The sequence below is a fragment of the Acomys minous genome (genome assembly GCF_964271855.1).
Source record: "Acomys minous genome assembly, chromosome: 10".
NCBI lineage: Eukaryota > Metazoa > Chordata > Mammalia > Rodentia > Muridae > Acomys > Acomys minous.
Genome location: NC_140491.1, coordinates 15,807,892 through 15,820,157, shown reverse-complemented (window position 1 = coordinate 15,820,157; position 12,266 = coordinate 15,807,892). Strand labels below are relative to the sequence as shown.

At 45.5% G+C, this 12,266-nt stretch overlaps 1 long non-coding RNA gene across 1 annotated transcript in view; it reads right to left on the bottom strand.

Moving 5' to 3' along the window:
* Positions 1-12,266, bottom strand: part of LOC311607716 — a 612,504-nt gene that overhangs the window by 468,292 nt on the left and 131,946 nt on the right. The window lies entirely within an intron of this gene.

Here is a 12,266-nt window from a genome sequence, read left to right as displayed (position 1 = left end):
GTCTCAGCAGAGTTGTTTTTTGTTTGTTTTGTTTTTTTGTTTTGTTTTTCCATCCAAAGCCTCCAGCTCTGAGCCTCACTGCATTGGAGGTAATTAAAATGATTCCCCCAACAGAAGTGGGACCTGTGTGTTTGCCAGGGTTGGAGAGGCTCTGCTGTTGTTGCTGCTGCTGCTGCTGAGGGGAATGTGAGCCAGGGTAAATAAATAGCTACCTTTCTGGAGCATTGAAAATTTGACAACCTTTCTTGCTTCACAGAAAAATTTCAAGACACTTAAAAAAAAATACACAGCGTATATGTTGTCAACACTGTCGCCTTTGGCTGAGGGATCTTGTTATGAGAAGCCACAGCAGGTCTGTGTTTCCACCTCAGGACAGTTGTGCCTCAAGTCTGGAGGTCCTGGGTCAAACCTAGCTCCCTTGCCAAATGCCTGTGCTGTTTTTTTTTTTGTATTTTGTTTTTTGTTTTGTTTTGTTTTGTTTTTTTCAACGTTAGAGAAGGCCGAGGAAGCTGGGATGAGAGGAAAGACTTGGAGATTCAGAAAGGTGTCCCAGATGTTTTCGGAGAGGAGGAAAAAGATTCGCAGTCTAAGCAGAGGACATGGCATGCGCAGGCGTGTGGAGAGTTCAGCAGCCGCCTACCAAGTGACTGCTTTGCTTCAAGACTCTGTCAATCACCTCTTCAGAAAGCTCCTAATCTCTGCACCTGTGATGAGGCCTACGCCCTCCCTTCTTTTCTTCTTTTCCTTTCCTTCACCTCCTTTCTGCTTCCTCTCCCTCCCTTTCCTCCTTCCATCCTCTCTCTCCTTCCCTTTCTCTCTCTTTGTCTGCACTCAGGATGGGCCCCAGGGCTCCCCAGGTGCCAGGGAAGAACCACTGAGTTACACCTTAGCCTTGGCCTCTCTTGTCCGACTGTCTGGAGACTCCGTTGGCATCTTTCTGTGTCTGTTGAGGACCAGGCTGGTGCTCTGGTCACTTTGTAGTTGCTACGGTCCTGTAGAGGGACCTGGGTGACTGCAATAAGCCTTTCTGTTTTCTTCCAGAAACCCCAGCAAAGGAACTGTTCCTTCCTAGAATGTAAACCGGGGAGGGGGGAGGGGCAGCTTAAATCCTTCTTGGTGGAAAACAAAGGGAACATTGCCCAAACTCTACTCTGCCTACCCAACAGGTGAAGTGTTTTTCTGTAAAATGGAGCTTTTAATATTTGATATGTTTTTGGGAACACCTCCCATTATCGACCCTGAATTATTGGACTTGGCTCACAGGCCTGTATAAATATTTCTAAAGGAGAGCCACGTTAAAGAGTCCTCTTCCCTCACTTTGTAAAGCTCTCATTTTATTTACACATAAATCTTGGGAACGGTCCCTCTTCTCGACTTCACACTCCTCCAGACTCCAATCCTGGCCCCTTTATGGGCAGGAAATCTCCTGATTTGTATTCCTCCGGCACCCTCAACAATAAAGCCACCCTCATTATGGAATAAAATGTAAAACCGTCTCCCGATTGTGCAGTTGATGTGAATGAGACCTATTATGTTTGCTTTACTGTGGTGTAATCAGTGATAGATGGTGAGGGAAATTTCGAGGACCCTGGGGATTACGACACTCAGCATGCTAAGTGGAGTGGCTGCGGGCAACCATCTACTGGCGGAAAGCAGATGGGGCCCAAGGCGGCCGACACACGGGGTGCATGCCTTGGCTCAGCAGGGCTTGCTGCTCCTGTGTGCTCAGATTACTATAGACACATTCAATGCAAGGTCAGAAGGGTGTGAGTTTTCCCGAGAAGAGACTTAACACTTTAGTCCTGGACATCTCTCAGCAAAATCTTTCTGATGTGTATGTGCGCCCACATGGGCGTGTGTGGGTGTACATGTGTGAAGGCCAACTTGCTTACATGCACAGCATGATTTGGGTCCATACTACTGATCTTGTGAACTCAAGTGTGAGTACAATTGTGTGTCCGCTCCCCTTGTCAGGCATACACACAGCTCTGTGGGTGGATGGCTGCTCAGTCTTGCTTTTTCTGCCTCTCTGTTTAGAACTAGGGAACAGATTCCTTTGGCGTGGCTTGATATCCTTCTTGTTTGCCTTATTTCCTCTCCATGGCCCCTTATGTCTGCTTGTGGGTGGGGGGGATGGGGCATCAGTGAGGACTGGCTTGGTGTTCTAACATGTTTTCAGACCCCCAGAGCCATCACTGTCCTTAATTAAGCCTCAAAGCATCATTGGGGGTGGGGACAGTTCATAACCATCTCTTTTCAGGATTGCCTGAAGTGTATTTGTCTGGAAATAAAATGCAGAGAAAGGCAGAGTTCTTGCCTGAGAGCCTGCAGTGATAGGGACACTGCTGCACTGAGCAGGGCTCACGGCAGGGGGCTGCTTGGAGGTTTGCTTCTGGGTTTTCTCCACCAGTCACAAGGAAGGCTGGAGGTCATTTGCAGGCTGTTTTTTTTTTTTTTTTTTTTTTGGTGGCTTAGGTACCTGGTGCTTGGTACTAGACAACCTCCTACCTCCTGCTGAGGGCACAACAACATGCCTTACAGCTGGGAAGGTGAAAGGTAGGGTCTAAAACAGACCTTAGTTAATTTCCTTTTCAATTCTCATGCTCCCCCCCCCCCCCCAAATCATCTTGGTTCATGAACAAAAGATGTTTCCCAGTATTGTTTGGGAAATAGATGGCCCTTGGAAAACGAGACTCAGCAGATAACTGGAGTCTTATCACCGGGCCTTCCTTGGTCACAGAGCATTCTTGGTAAGGGAACATTGGTAAAGAGTGAGGTTTTTTTTTTCTTTGCTTCTTATCGGAACTTCTTTTTATGCTTCATTTTTAAGTAGGTCAGAAAGAAATGGAGTTGTCTTCAAACACTGTGTGTTAACTCATTAACTACCATTTTTTTCCTTTTTTTATTTCTCAGATGTCTGCCAAAGTTTGCACTCCCTGCAATATACATTTTAACGATGTTGTATAAATTGGCATGGGCAGTGACTTGCTCTACATAGACCCAGAGGGAGCAAACCCATCAGCAGCAACCCATGCCTTTCTCTCATGCCTTTTTTTTTTTTGTATCTTATTCAAATACCCTTTGGGTTACAGCTTTCTCTTTTGCCCCCCCCCCCCACTATCTTTTATTTTCCTGTGTCTCTTTAAATATAGAGTGACTTTCTCACATAGCAAGTTTACGGAAGATTATCTTGCAAAATATGATTAATTTGATATATATTTTGAAATCGCATATTTGGGTCATAAACAACTGACTAGGTCTAAATCCCTGGTAAAGGTACCTATGGAACTCAATTCCTCCTGTCCACCCTCCCCTCAAGCCTGTTCCTCCCATTTCTGGCTTTCTTACCTAAGGATCAATATAGAGTCATCCTTAAATTAAAGGCTTATTGTTTCTGGCTTACACAAAGCAACCCGAATCTATAGCACATATAGTTGCATGAGTCATCTGCCGTGGGAGTACAGAGGAAGAATAAGTGGGGAATAAAAATAATCAACATTTACCGATGGCCGACCCTGTGTCTCATTTCTCCCTCATGGTAAGCGTGAGAAACAAGCATGGGAAACCAGCAGTGAGGCCTGAGGTTTGTACCCAGGGCCGCACAGCAGTAGGGGCAGAGATTGGATCAGTGAAATGTGACTTTGGAGGATTATCAAGAGGGTTTAACAGGTGTGGGCAGATGGGAGGGGGGGAAAGGACAGCTGAGGATGACAAATTTCACTCAGTAATGAGCAATTAGTTAAAACACATGTTAGGACATACATTCACCTGTCATCCACAGGCACGCAAGATTAATCTCAGGACCTAGGGACAAAACAGCAGTGTTGCAGCTCACTGGGAGAGAACGCCCGGAAATATGCTCCCATGCTCCTATGGGAACCGGTCTGAATGAGCCAATAGCTGCCAGATGCAGGCCATTCCCCAAGCACAATGACACGCTTGTCTCTTGCACCCACTACCCCACTGTGTATACAACAAGCCCAGAATAGTTCTGGGTGAACTAGTGATGTAGATCCTTCCCCATGCCTCTCATTTTTAAAAAATTAGTTGAGTTTTGTACTGTTGAGTTTGTATGATTTTGACCATATCAACCCCTCCCAGATTTAGCTACCAACCCCCACCATTTCCCTCCCAACCCAACTTTGAGTCTTTTAAAACAAAACAAAACAACAGCAAAAAAAACCCAAAAAACAAAAAAAACAAAAAAAAAACAAAAAAAAAATCTAGTATAGTTCCCGCTGCCCATATAGGATTGCATGAGAAGCCTTTATAGGAGGCTGGTCTACCCACAGGGGGGCTCCAACCTTACTAGCCCTTTTCCAACAACCATCAACTCTTTAGCCGGGATGGGGAGCTAGCCTGTCAGGTAGCGCCACCTCTGCCCCCCAACCTCGTTGGTGGCCTCTGGTCCATAATGACCTCCTTCTTTCATGCCTCCCTTGAAGCTTTATGTGACTGTTCCCCAGGAAAAGGCTCGGCTTCACCCTCTACACTGTTGAAAACGTGGCCGCCTTACCCAGCAGAGCCCCCATGGCAGACAGGCCTGCAGGGAGAGTGTGGGGATGGGAAAGGCTTGAAGGAAAGAACTCACGAATGCGTTTCTGCAGGCTTCAGGCTTTACGAGTATCTTTCCGGCTCCCAGGTCATGATCTCCAGGGCTCATCAAACACCTGATGCATGAGTGGCAGCTACATGAAGGCCACGAGGCATTCTGTTCCTTAGCACAGTTTTGTGTCACCGAAGGAGAATTGCTTGGCTTCTAAGCTTTACAAAGCTCTCTTCCACTAAGCTAACCCTGGGATATGAAGTATTTGCTTACTAGCATCTGGTGTGTGTGTGTGTGTGTGTGTGTGTGTGTGTGTGTGTGTGTTGTATGGATGCATGTGGTGAGTGCATGTGAGTGTATTGGTGCATGTCCATGAGCTCACATGAAAATGCACGGTGTCTTCCTCTATCTCTCTCTGTCTCTTTGTCTTGAGACAGGGTCTGTCACTGAATTAGAAGCTTACAGCTTCCACAAGGCTGGATGGGAATCTCTTGCTATCTGCCTATCTCTACATCCCGATGTGGGGTTACAAGCATGCTTGGTGTGTTGTGCGCGTGTATGCACTTGTGCATGCATGTGTGTACCTGTGTTTTAGAAATTTGATGTTAGGTTCTCATATCTGCACAACAAATGTCTTTATGCACCGAGCCATCTCCCTAACCTCGTCTCATAGATTTTTATGTCATCTAACGTGTCCTCTGCCAGAGATTGCTACAGCTCGTTTTGCGTGGCTCAGAGGGCTGGTCAAGGGTCTTGGTCTCTGTTTATGGAGATATTTAACTCAAGGAGTCTTTTTAGTAAATGGTGTAGCTCTTCCTGTGTGACAGGCTCTTCCAGCTTGTTTGGACTTGTAGAGAAATTCAGTCCTGGGGAAGAAAACCTTTAAACAGTAGGCAGGAAAGGATGCCTTTAAGTCACACAGTAGACTCATTGGGAGCCAGTTGCTTTCCCAAACACACATTCCACAGCTCAGTGAAGAGGACTCCACACAGGCTGAGCCTGGGCATGTATGTTTCCTTTAGGAAAGCAGATCTGCGTTTCTTTCCTAGTTTAATATTGCCTTGAAGATATAAGACATCAAATACATCCCTATGCAACACTGTCCATCTACCATAGTCTGAGAAGTTCTGGCATCACATTTTGGCCAATGGCATGTTTATCTTCCATAAGTGAACAAAGAGCCAAATCAATGCAGTTTGAACCCCTGCTAGGCCATCAAGATGAGTGTAGGTAAAAAGCCTTGCTACATAAGCCCGATCACCTGAGTCAGATCCATCGGACCTTTCGTAGAAAGAGCAGATTCCAAAAGTTAGTTGTCTTCTGACCTCCATACGCCTGCTGTGGCACTTGCCAGTCAGCATTCACATGTACACATCACACACACACACACACACACACACACACACACACACAGAGAGAGAGAGAGAGAGAGAGAGAGACAGACAGACAGACAGACAGACAGACAGACAGACAGACACAGAGAGAGACACAGAGAGACAGACACACAGAGAGACACAGAGACAGAGAGAGACACAGACAGACAGACACACAGAGAGACAGAGAGACAGAGAGAGACACAGACAGACAGACAGACAGACAGACACATACACACACACACACACACACACACACACACACACACACACACAGAGAGAGAGAGAGAGAGAGAGAGAGAGAGAGAGAGAGAGAGAGAGAGGGAAAGGAGAGTGAGCGTCCAAGACTCTTTGAAGTGGGCCAGAAAACCTCTCATGTTCAATATAGAAAACTCCAATTTTTCTGCAAAGAAGGGAACCCTACAATGGTGGATGCCCCTGCTGGGGCTGGGAAGATATCCAGTAAGTGTGACAAGAGTGACCTTGGGTAGAAACATAACGTCACTTTAGATCCCTTTTCCTGCTTTACACATCTGTTAAAGATGCATAATAACACATCCTCATCTCACGTGGGGACTGAGGATTAATTAATAAGTGATAGTGAATTACTTGGTACTCCTCAGAGGAAACACATTCTATAAGTGCAAAGAACTGTTATTATCCAGCAATTCAGTGCGCTGTGAAGTCTTAATGACTTCTGGGAGGCTGTTGGAACTCATGCTGTGATCTTTCCAGGTGGGTCGCAAAGGTTGACGGTCTATATGGTACTTTATTTCCCCTCTCAACCCTGATTTATATATATAAAAAAAGCCATTCTCCTCTACCAGAAAAAGTGCCCTACTGGCGCCGTTTCATGCTCTAAATTATGAAATCAGACATTTTTCTTGACTTGGGCTGGAAATTCTCAATGTATAGGATGGTGTTTTACAGAGATGATTCTCAGTGCTTCGGGCCCACGAGATGAGACGAGCAAAGCAGAAAGGGTGTTATTGCTGCTGTAGCTGTTGGGCCTGCTACACATTACGCATTCCTCGTGGAGATAAATATTGCATAGTGGTGTGCTGAAGTCTGGCAAGGGGCTTGGAACTACCTTGACCTTTGCTTTCCTTATTTTCTCAGGAAATTATCAGATAGATTTGTAGACACTTGCAAGAGTGTTTTGCATGCCACTCTGGGAGTGTTCAACCCTTTGGGTCGTGACTTTGCAGTTCTTATCAATAAATGGAGTCCGTTTCTCCACTGTTGACTCTGTGTAGCCCTGTGCCTTGACTGGCCAGTAGGACGTGAATAAAGCGACAGGATAATTGTGATGAGCCTGTGCCTTAGGAGGTTCTGCAGCAGTCGTATCACACCCTGGGAACTCTGCCAGCTCCCATGGGGACAAGCCTGAGCGATCATCTGTAGCGTGTGGGAGGGAAATGGCTGGCTTCCCCTTTGCCCTACCGGATAGCCTCCGGAACCCACCGAGGGAGAGCCACTGATCTTAAAAGGCAAACGCAGCACACATGAGGAGGGCTACAGGGCACTGCGAGTCAAATAGCAGGTTTGCGTTTTAAGGCACTAAATTTTGAGTGGTTATATAACCACAGGTTAATGACATAATAGTGTCATAACGTTTAAAAGGTACAATTCCATCTGCTAGCCCCGGGTCTGTCTGTGAGGGTCATAAATTGGTGAATGGTCCATCCTGGTCCCTTTGGCTCTCCTAGCTGTGGTCAGCTCCGCTTGGTGCCAAGCCTGAGCGATCATCTGTAGCGTGTGGGAGGGAAATGGCTGGCTTCCCCTTTGCCCTACCGGATAGCCTCCGGAACCCACCGAGGGAGAGCCACTGATCTTAAAAGGCAAACGCAGCACACATGAGGAGGGCTACAGGGCACTGCGAGTCAAATAGCAGGTTTGCGTTTTAAGGCACTAAATTTTGAGTGGTTATATAACCACAGGTTAATGACATAATAGTGTCATAACGTTTAAAAGGTACAATTCCATCTGCTAGCCCCGGGTCTGTCTGTGAGGGTCATAAATTGGTGAATGGTCCATCCTGGTCCCTTTGGCTCTCCTAGCTGTGGTCAGCTCCGCTTGGTGCCCATTCTCTGCTCCTTCTCTTCTGTGCTGTGAAGAGGGAGAGGCAACTGCAACCCCCCACCCGCGACTCTTTCCACGGCGTGGTTCCACGTTGTACTCAGCCGCTGAAGCTGCCCTTCATGACAATCATGAGGTGGAGCATGGTAGATGCTGGGGCGGCGTTTTCGGGCGTAATTGGTGCCCTTTCCAGAGTGACCCACATTGGGGCTGCATCATGTTTGCTCAAGGCTACAGGGCTTGCTGGGGGGAAGAGCTCGAATAGCCATTTCTCTAAGTTCATCTTTTCTGAGTGTCGGGACAGCCTCTGGTAAAGGAGACTTTCACAGACGAGGATGCTATCGCTGTTTTGATAAAGGAACATCTAAGGTCTAGCCTATATTGGTGACCAGTGTCCCCGTCAGAACCAGACCATAGTCTGACTTGCAACTTTCCTGTGCTGTAGCTCAGTCACTTTCAAAAGGGTCTGGATCTCTTGCGTCATCTCATACAACACTTTCTTCACGTGTAACGTGAAAACAGCAGTCATTACCCCACATAGGTTGTGAGGAATGGACCAGACACACAGCTCCAGCATATGTAGCACACTGCCACTCTTTAAAAACAGTTGTCCTCTTAGCTTGGATTCTGTCCCAGTTTCTAGCGGATGGGGTCTAAATTATTGAGTTGCCCTTCTTCGGATTACCTCACTTTCTGCCTTTCATTTTCCTCTACATTACAACATGACACATTAATACATCCCAGGAAATGATCAGAAACTCGCAGAGTGACTCTGGTGCTTTTGTAGTCTCATGCATGGCCTGCTCCAATTGCGAAGACTGTTTTCTAATAAATAAAATGCTTTACTCAAGTGAATTTAAACACAATTGCTGCTGTAGTTCTCAGGGAGTTGCCTTTAAAATCAACAAACAAATCAAAACATTTTATTCCCCAGCAAAGACCTCAATAGAACTCAGAGGCAGGACAGCCACAGACAAGAATGAGGAAGAAATTCTTGCATGTCCCCTTGTAGAAAAGTGGCAGTTGCTGCATTGGGAACCTCTCACAAGGACTGTATTGAAAATGGAAAGCCAGACCTTTCTTAAGCCTTGATAAGCCTCTTGTTGGCCACTTGTCTGTGAAGAGGCTGGGGTGCTGCGCCACTTAAACTTCTAATGAAGAAACATCCAAGTGCATCTAAGAGGAAACCCATGTCCCCAGAGATCTTGTGTATGGTTCACGTGTTTTATTATAACAAAGCAATTTCCCCTTTTCATAACATACTTATCTTTACTTTAATAAGAAAACAGCATTTACCCCATAAACCTTCATAGAGAGAAGATTTATTTACCAGGCTTATTTTCTATGATAATTCTGCGAAGACAGTGTTCTCAAGGCTCAGGTAGATTGCAGTTTTAAATTCTGACTCCACCATTTTATAGCTCTGTGACTCAGGGAATTCTTTTTATCTAAGCTTGCTTTTTTTCCCCCTTTATCTAAAAGCAAACAGAAGAAAGAAAACCATATCACTATTTTCTAGCAGAGTCTTCAGGATAACAGTTAAATGAGGTAATGAACTTAAGGTATGCAATAAAGCAACAGATAACACAGACATAGGAAGCAGCAGCTGCTATTTTTATTGTTGCTTATTCTTACAATAAGGAAATAACAATAATGCTTTTAATCTTTGAAATCATCGTGGGAGTTGGAATCTTAGTTAAACGTCATGGATTTGCTGTTGTGAGATAGAGCAAGGGTTTGGAGTAGCCAAAGAAAAGAAAATGACATCCTTAAGGCATGGCTCCCTGTGAGCAGCAACTGTGACTTCACTGTATACTTTCCACAGTCTGTCTCTGGAGGACTTTGTTCCCTTTTCCATGCGATGCTCATGTTTGGTCCATGAGTCATTGGCTAAGAGCTGTGGAGGATGGATGATACTGTGTGGTGCCTGTCTGCATCCATTTGTCTCATCTTATCTGCTTGGTTCTTTGAACAGACAGATTTCAGACACAAGTAAATATGGTGAAATACAATTAGAAGATAACCAATGGCTTTTTCCCTGATCTTCGACACCCCAAAATATCTATTGCTTCAGAGAAGACAGAGATGAGGGATTCTAAAAATGCTAACTGGTGCACAGGGAAATAGCCAGTCAAGCAGGAGTATCTGAGCTTGAGCCTCAGAAGTCATGTTTAAAAAACAAAACCAGACAGGACGGCACACTTTGGTACTCGCAGCACAGGGGATGTAGAAGCAGGTGGATATTTGGTGTTTATTGGCCAGTCAACCTAGACTATTTATTTGGTAAGCTCCAAGCCAGTGAGATGCCCTGTCCCAAGAACCAAGGTGGACTACACTTGACAAATGACATCATAAATTGTCTCCTGTCCTCCATATGTACATGAACACACCACCTCCCCCCACACAGATGATTTGTGGTTCCCAAAAGTTTCTGAATGAGTTTTTTTGAAGAAAGTTGTAAATACATTTTTTTTGCTTTGTTTGTTTGTTTGGTAGCTTAGCTTAGGATTTCTCCTACAAGAGATTTGCTGTTGTTCTATTCAAGGTGTTTGGAGCCGGGGGTTTATGCCAGGTCTTATTTATGTAATGGGTCCTGGTGGTCTGAAACAGAACCTCCCATTCCTTTTCTTTCTTTCCAGAAGCAGTTTAATTCCTCTTCCACTGAATATGGGCTGTGCTTACTGACTTCTCACATACAGAATATGATGGAAGAGATGAGATATCTTTTCAAGATTGAGTTGTGAGTGGTAGGGATGCTTGTGGGCAGTGGGGGATTTGGTCAAGGCAATCATATCCATGCATGATAGTGTGTCATAACGAAGCCTATCATTTAGCACAATTAAATGATGAAATAGGAGTATGAAAATATCATGGCTTTTCTTTTATGAAGTGTTATACACTCCCTTGGGTTGTTGACTCTGATAGAAGTTAGCTGCCAAATCAAAAGGCAGCGCTGTGGAAGGAAGATTGGTGTGAGCTTTCAGCAGAGCCTTGGAGACATGCCCTAGGGGAAGGGGTCTCTAAATCCAGCCTCAAGAACCAATAGATTGACTGAAACCTCAGGAGAGGCACTGAGCCAAGGCACCGTACTGAGGCATACAAGATTGCTGGCCGGTGAAAGGGTGAGATGATTAATCTTTGCTTTTCTGAGGGACCAAGTCTTGGGGTCATTTGCCAATATCAATAGCTAAGTGAAACGAGTAAGAGTTGCACAAAATTGACACATGATCAAATTTTCTGTCCAAAGATGCAATAAAGATAGCAAAGATCTCGTGGCTTCTTGATAGGAGAAGACAGGCAGAGATGATGTCATGAGGGTTGAGGCAATGATGCTTGGGCATCTTGGGACATGGACAAATGTCCACAGGTTCATAGAAACCACAGGAAGTTGGAAAGTCTTAGCTTTGCTCTTATGCTAAGGAAAAGAGTATCTGCTGCACTGAAGCATCTAGCAGAAGTGGCAGCCAAAGTGTCCGGGCCAACATTTCACAAGCTCTCTCAGTAAAGGACCAGATAGTGAGTATTTTAGGCTTTTGGGGACCCAGAAGTGTCTGTTGCACCTTTGAATTCTGCCACCATGGAGTGGAGAAAACTATGGCAAATTGTAACTGACTGGGGGTGACTCCATTTCTCTCCTGGTGTGCAGGAAGGTGGGCTACTGCATTGCAGAGTTGTGAGGACCTTTTGCCCCATCAGTAATGTTGGGGAGATTGATGAGAGGACGCCGACTTGGCTACATATACATTTAGTTCCTACAGACGTCATCACAGGAGGATCTGGTGTTGTGAGGCCTGTGGCTGGACTCTGTGCCTGGGAAGGTGAGGAGCTCTGTTGAGTTGCTGGAGTTCACTTCGTGCAGCCACAGGGTGACCTTGAACACACAGGATTGTTTCCTCTCATCTTCAGTGGTGAATGGAGTCTTTGAAAGTAAACACTGGTTACAGGGAAATGGGAAGTGTGACAGTTCTGCACAGCGGAGTGTGGGGAGTGTATGACATTTGTGCTTTCATGCATGCATAAAAATGTTTGTATTATTTCCCAAATTGCTGGCCAGAGGAGATCAACATACTATCACTCTTGCTTGGACTGTCGGCTTCTTGAGGCCAGTCGTTGTGTTTGCACTGCCTTTCTGTATCTCTAAAGAGCCACGAAAGGTGCCCAGTGCCTGGTGGAACTTTATATCTTTCTTGAATGAATGAGTGGATGTAAGGCCAACTGGAAGCATGGGAAGAAGTGGCTAAGCTCATACCTAAATAGACTGGTAGAGT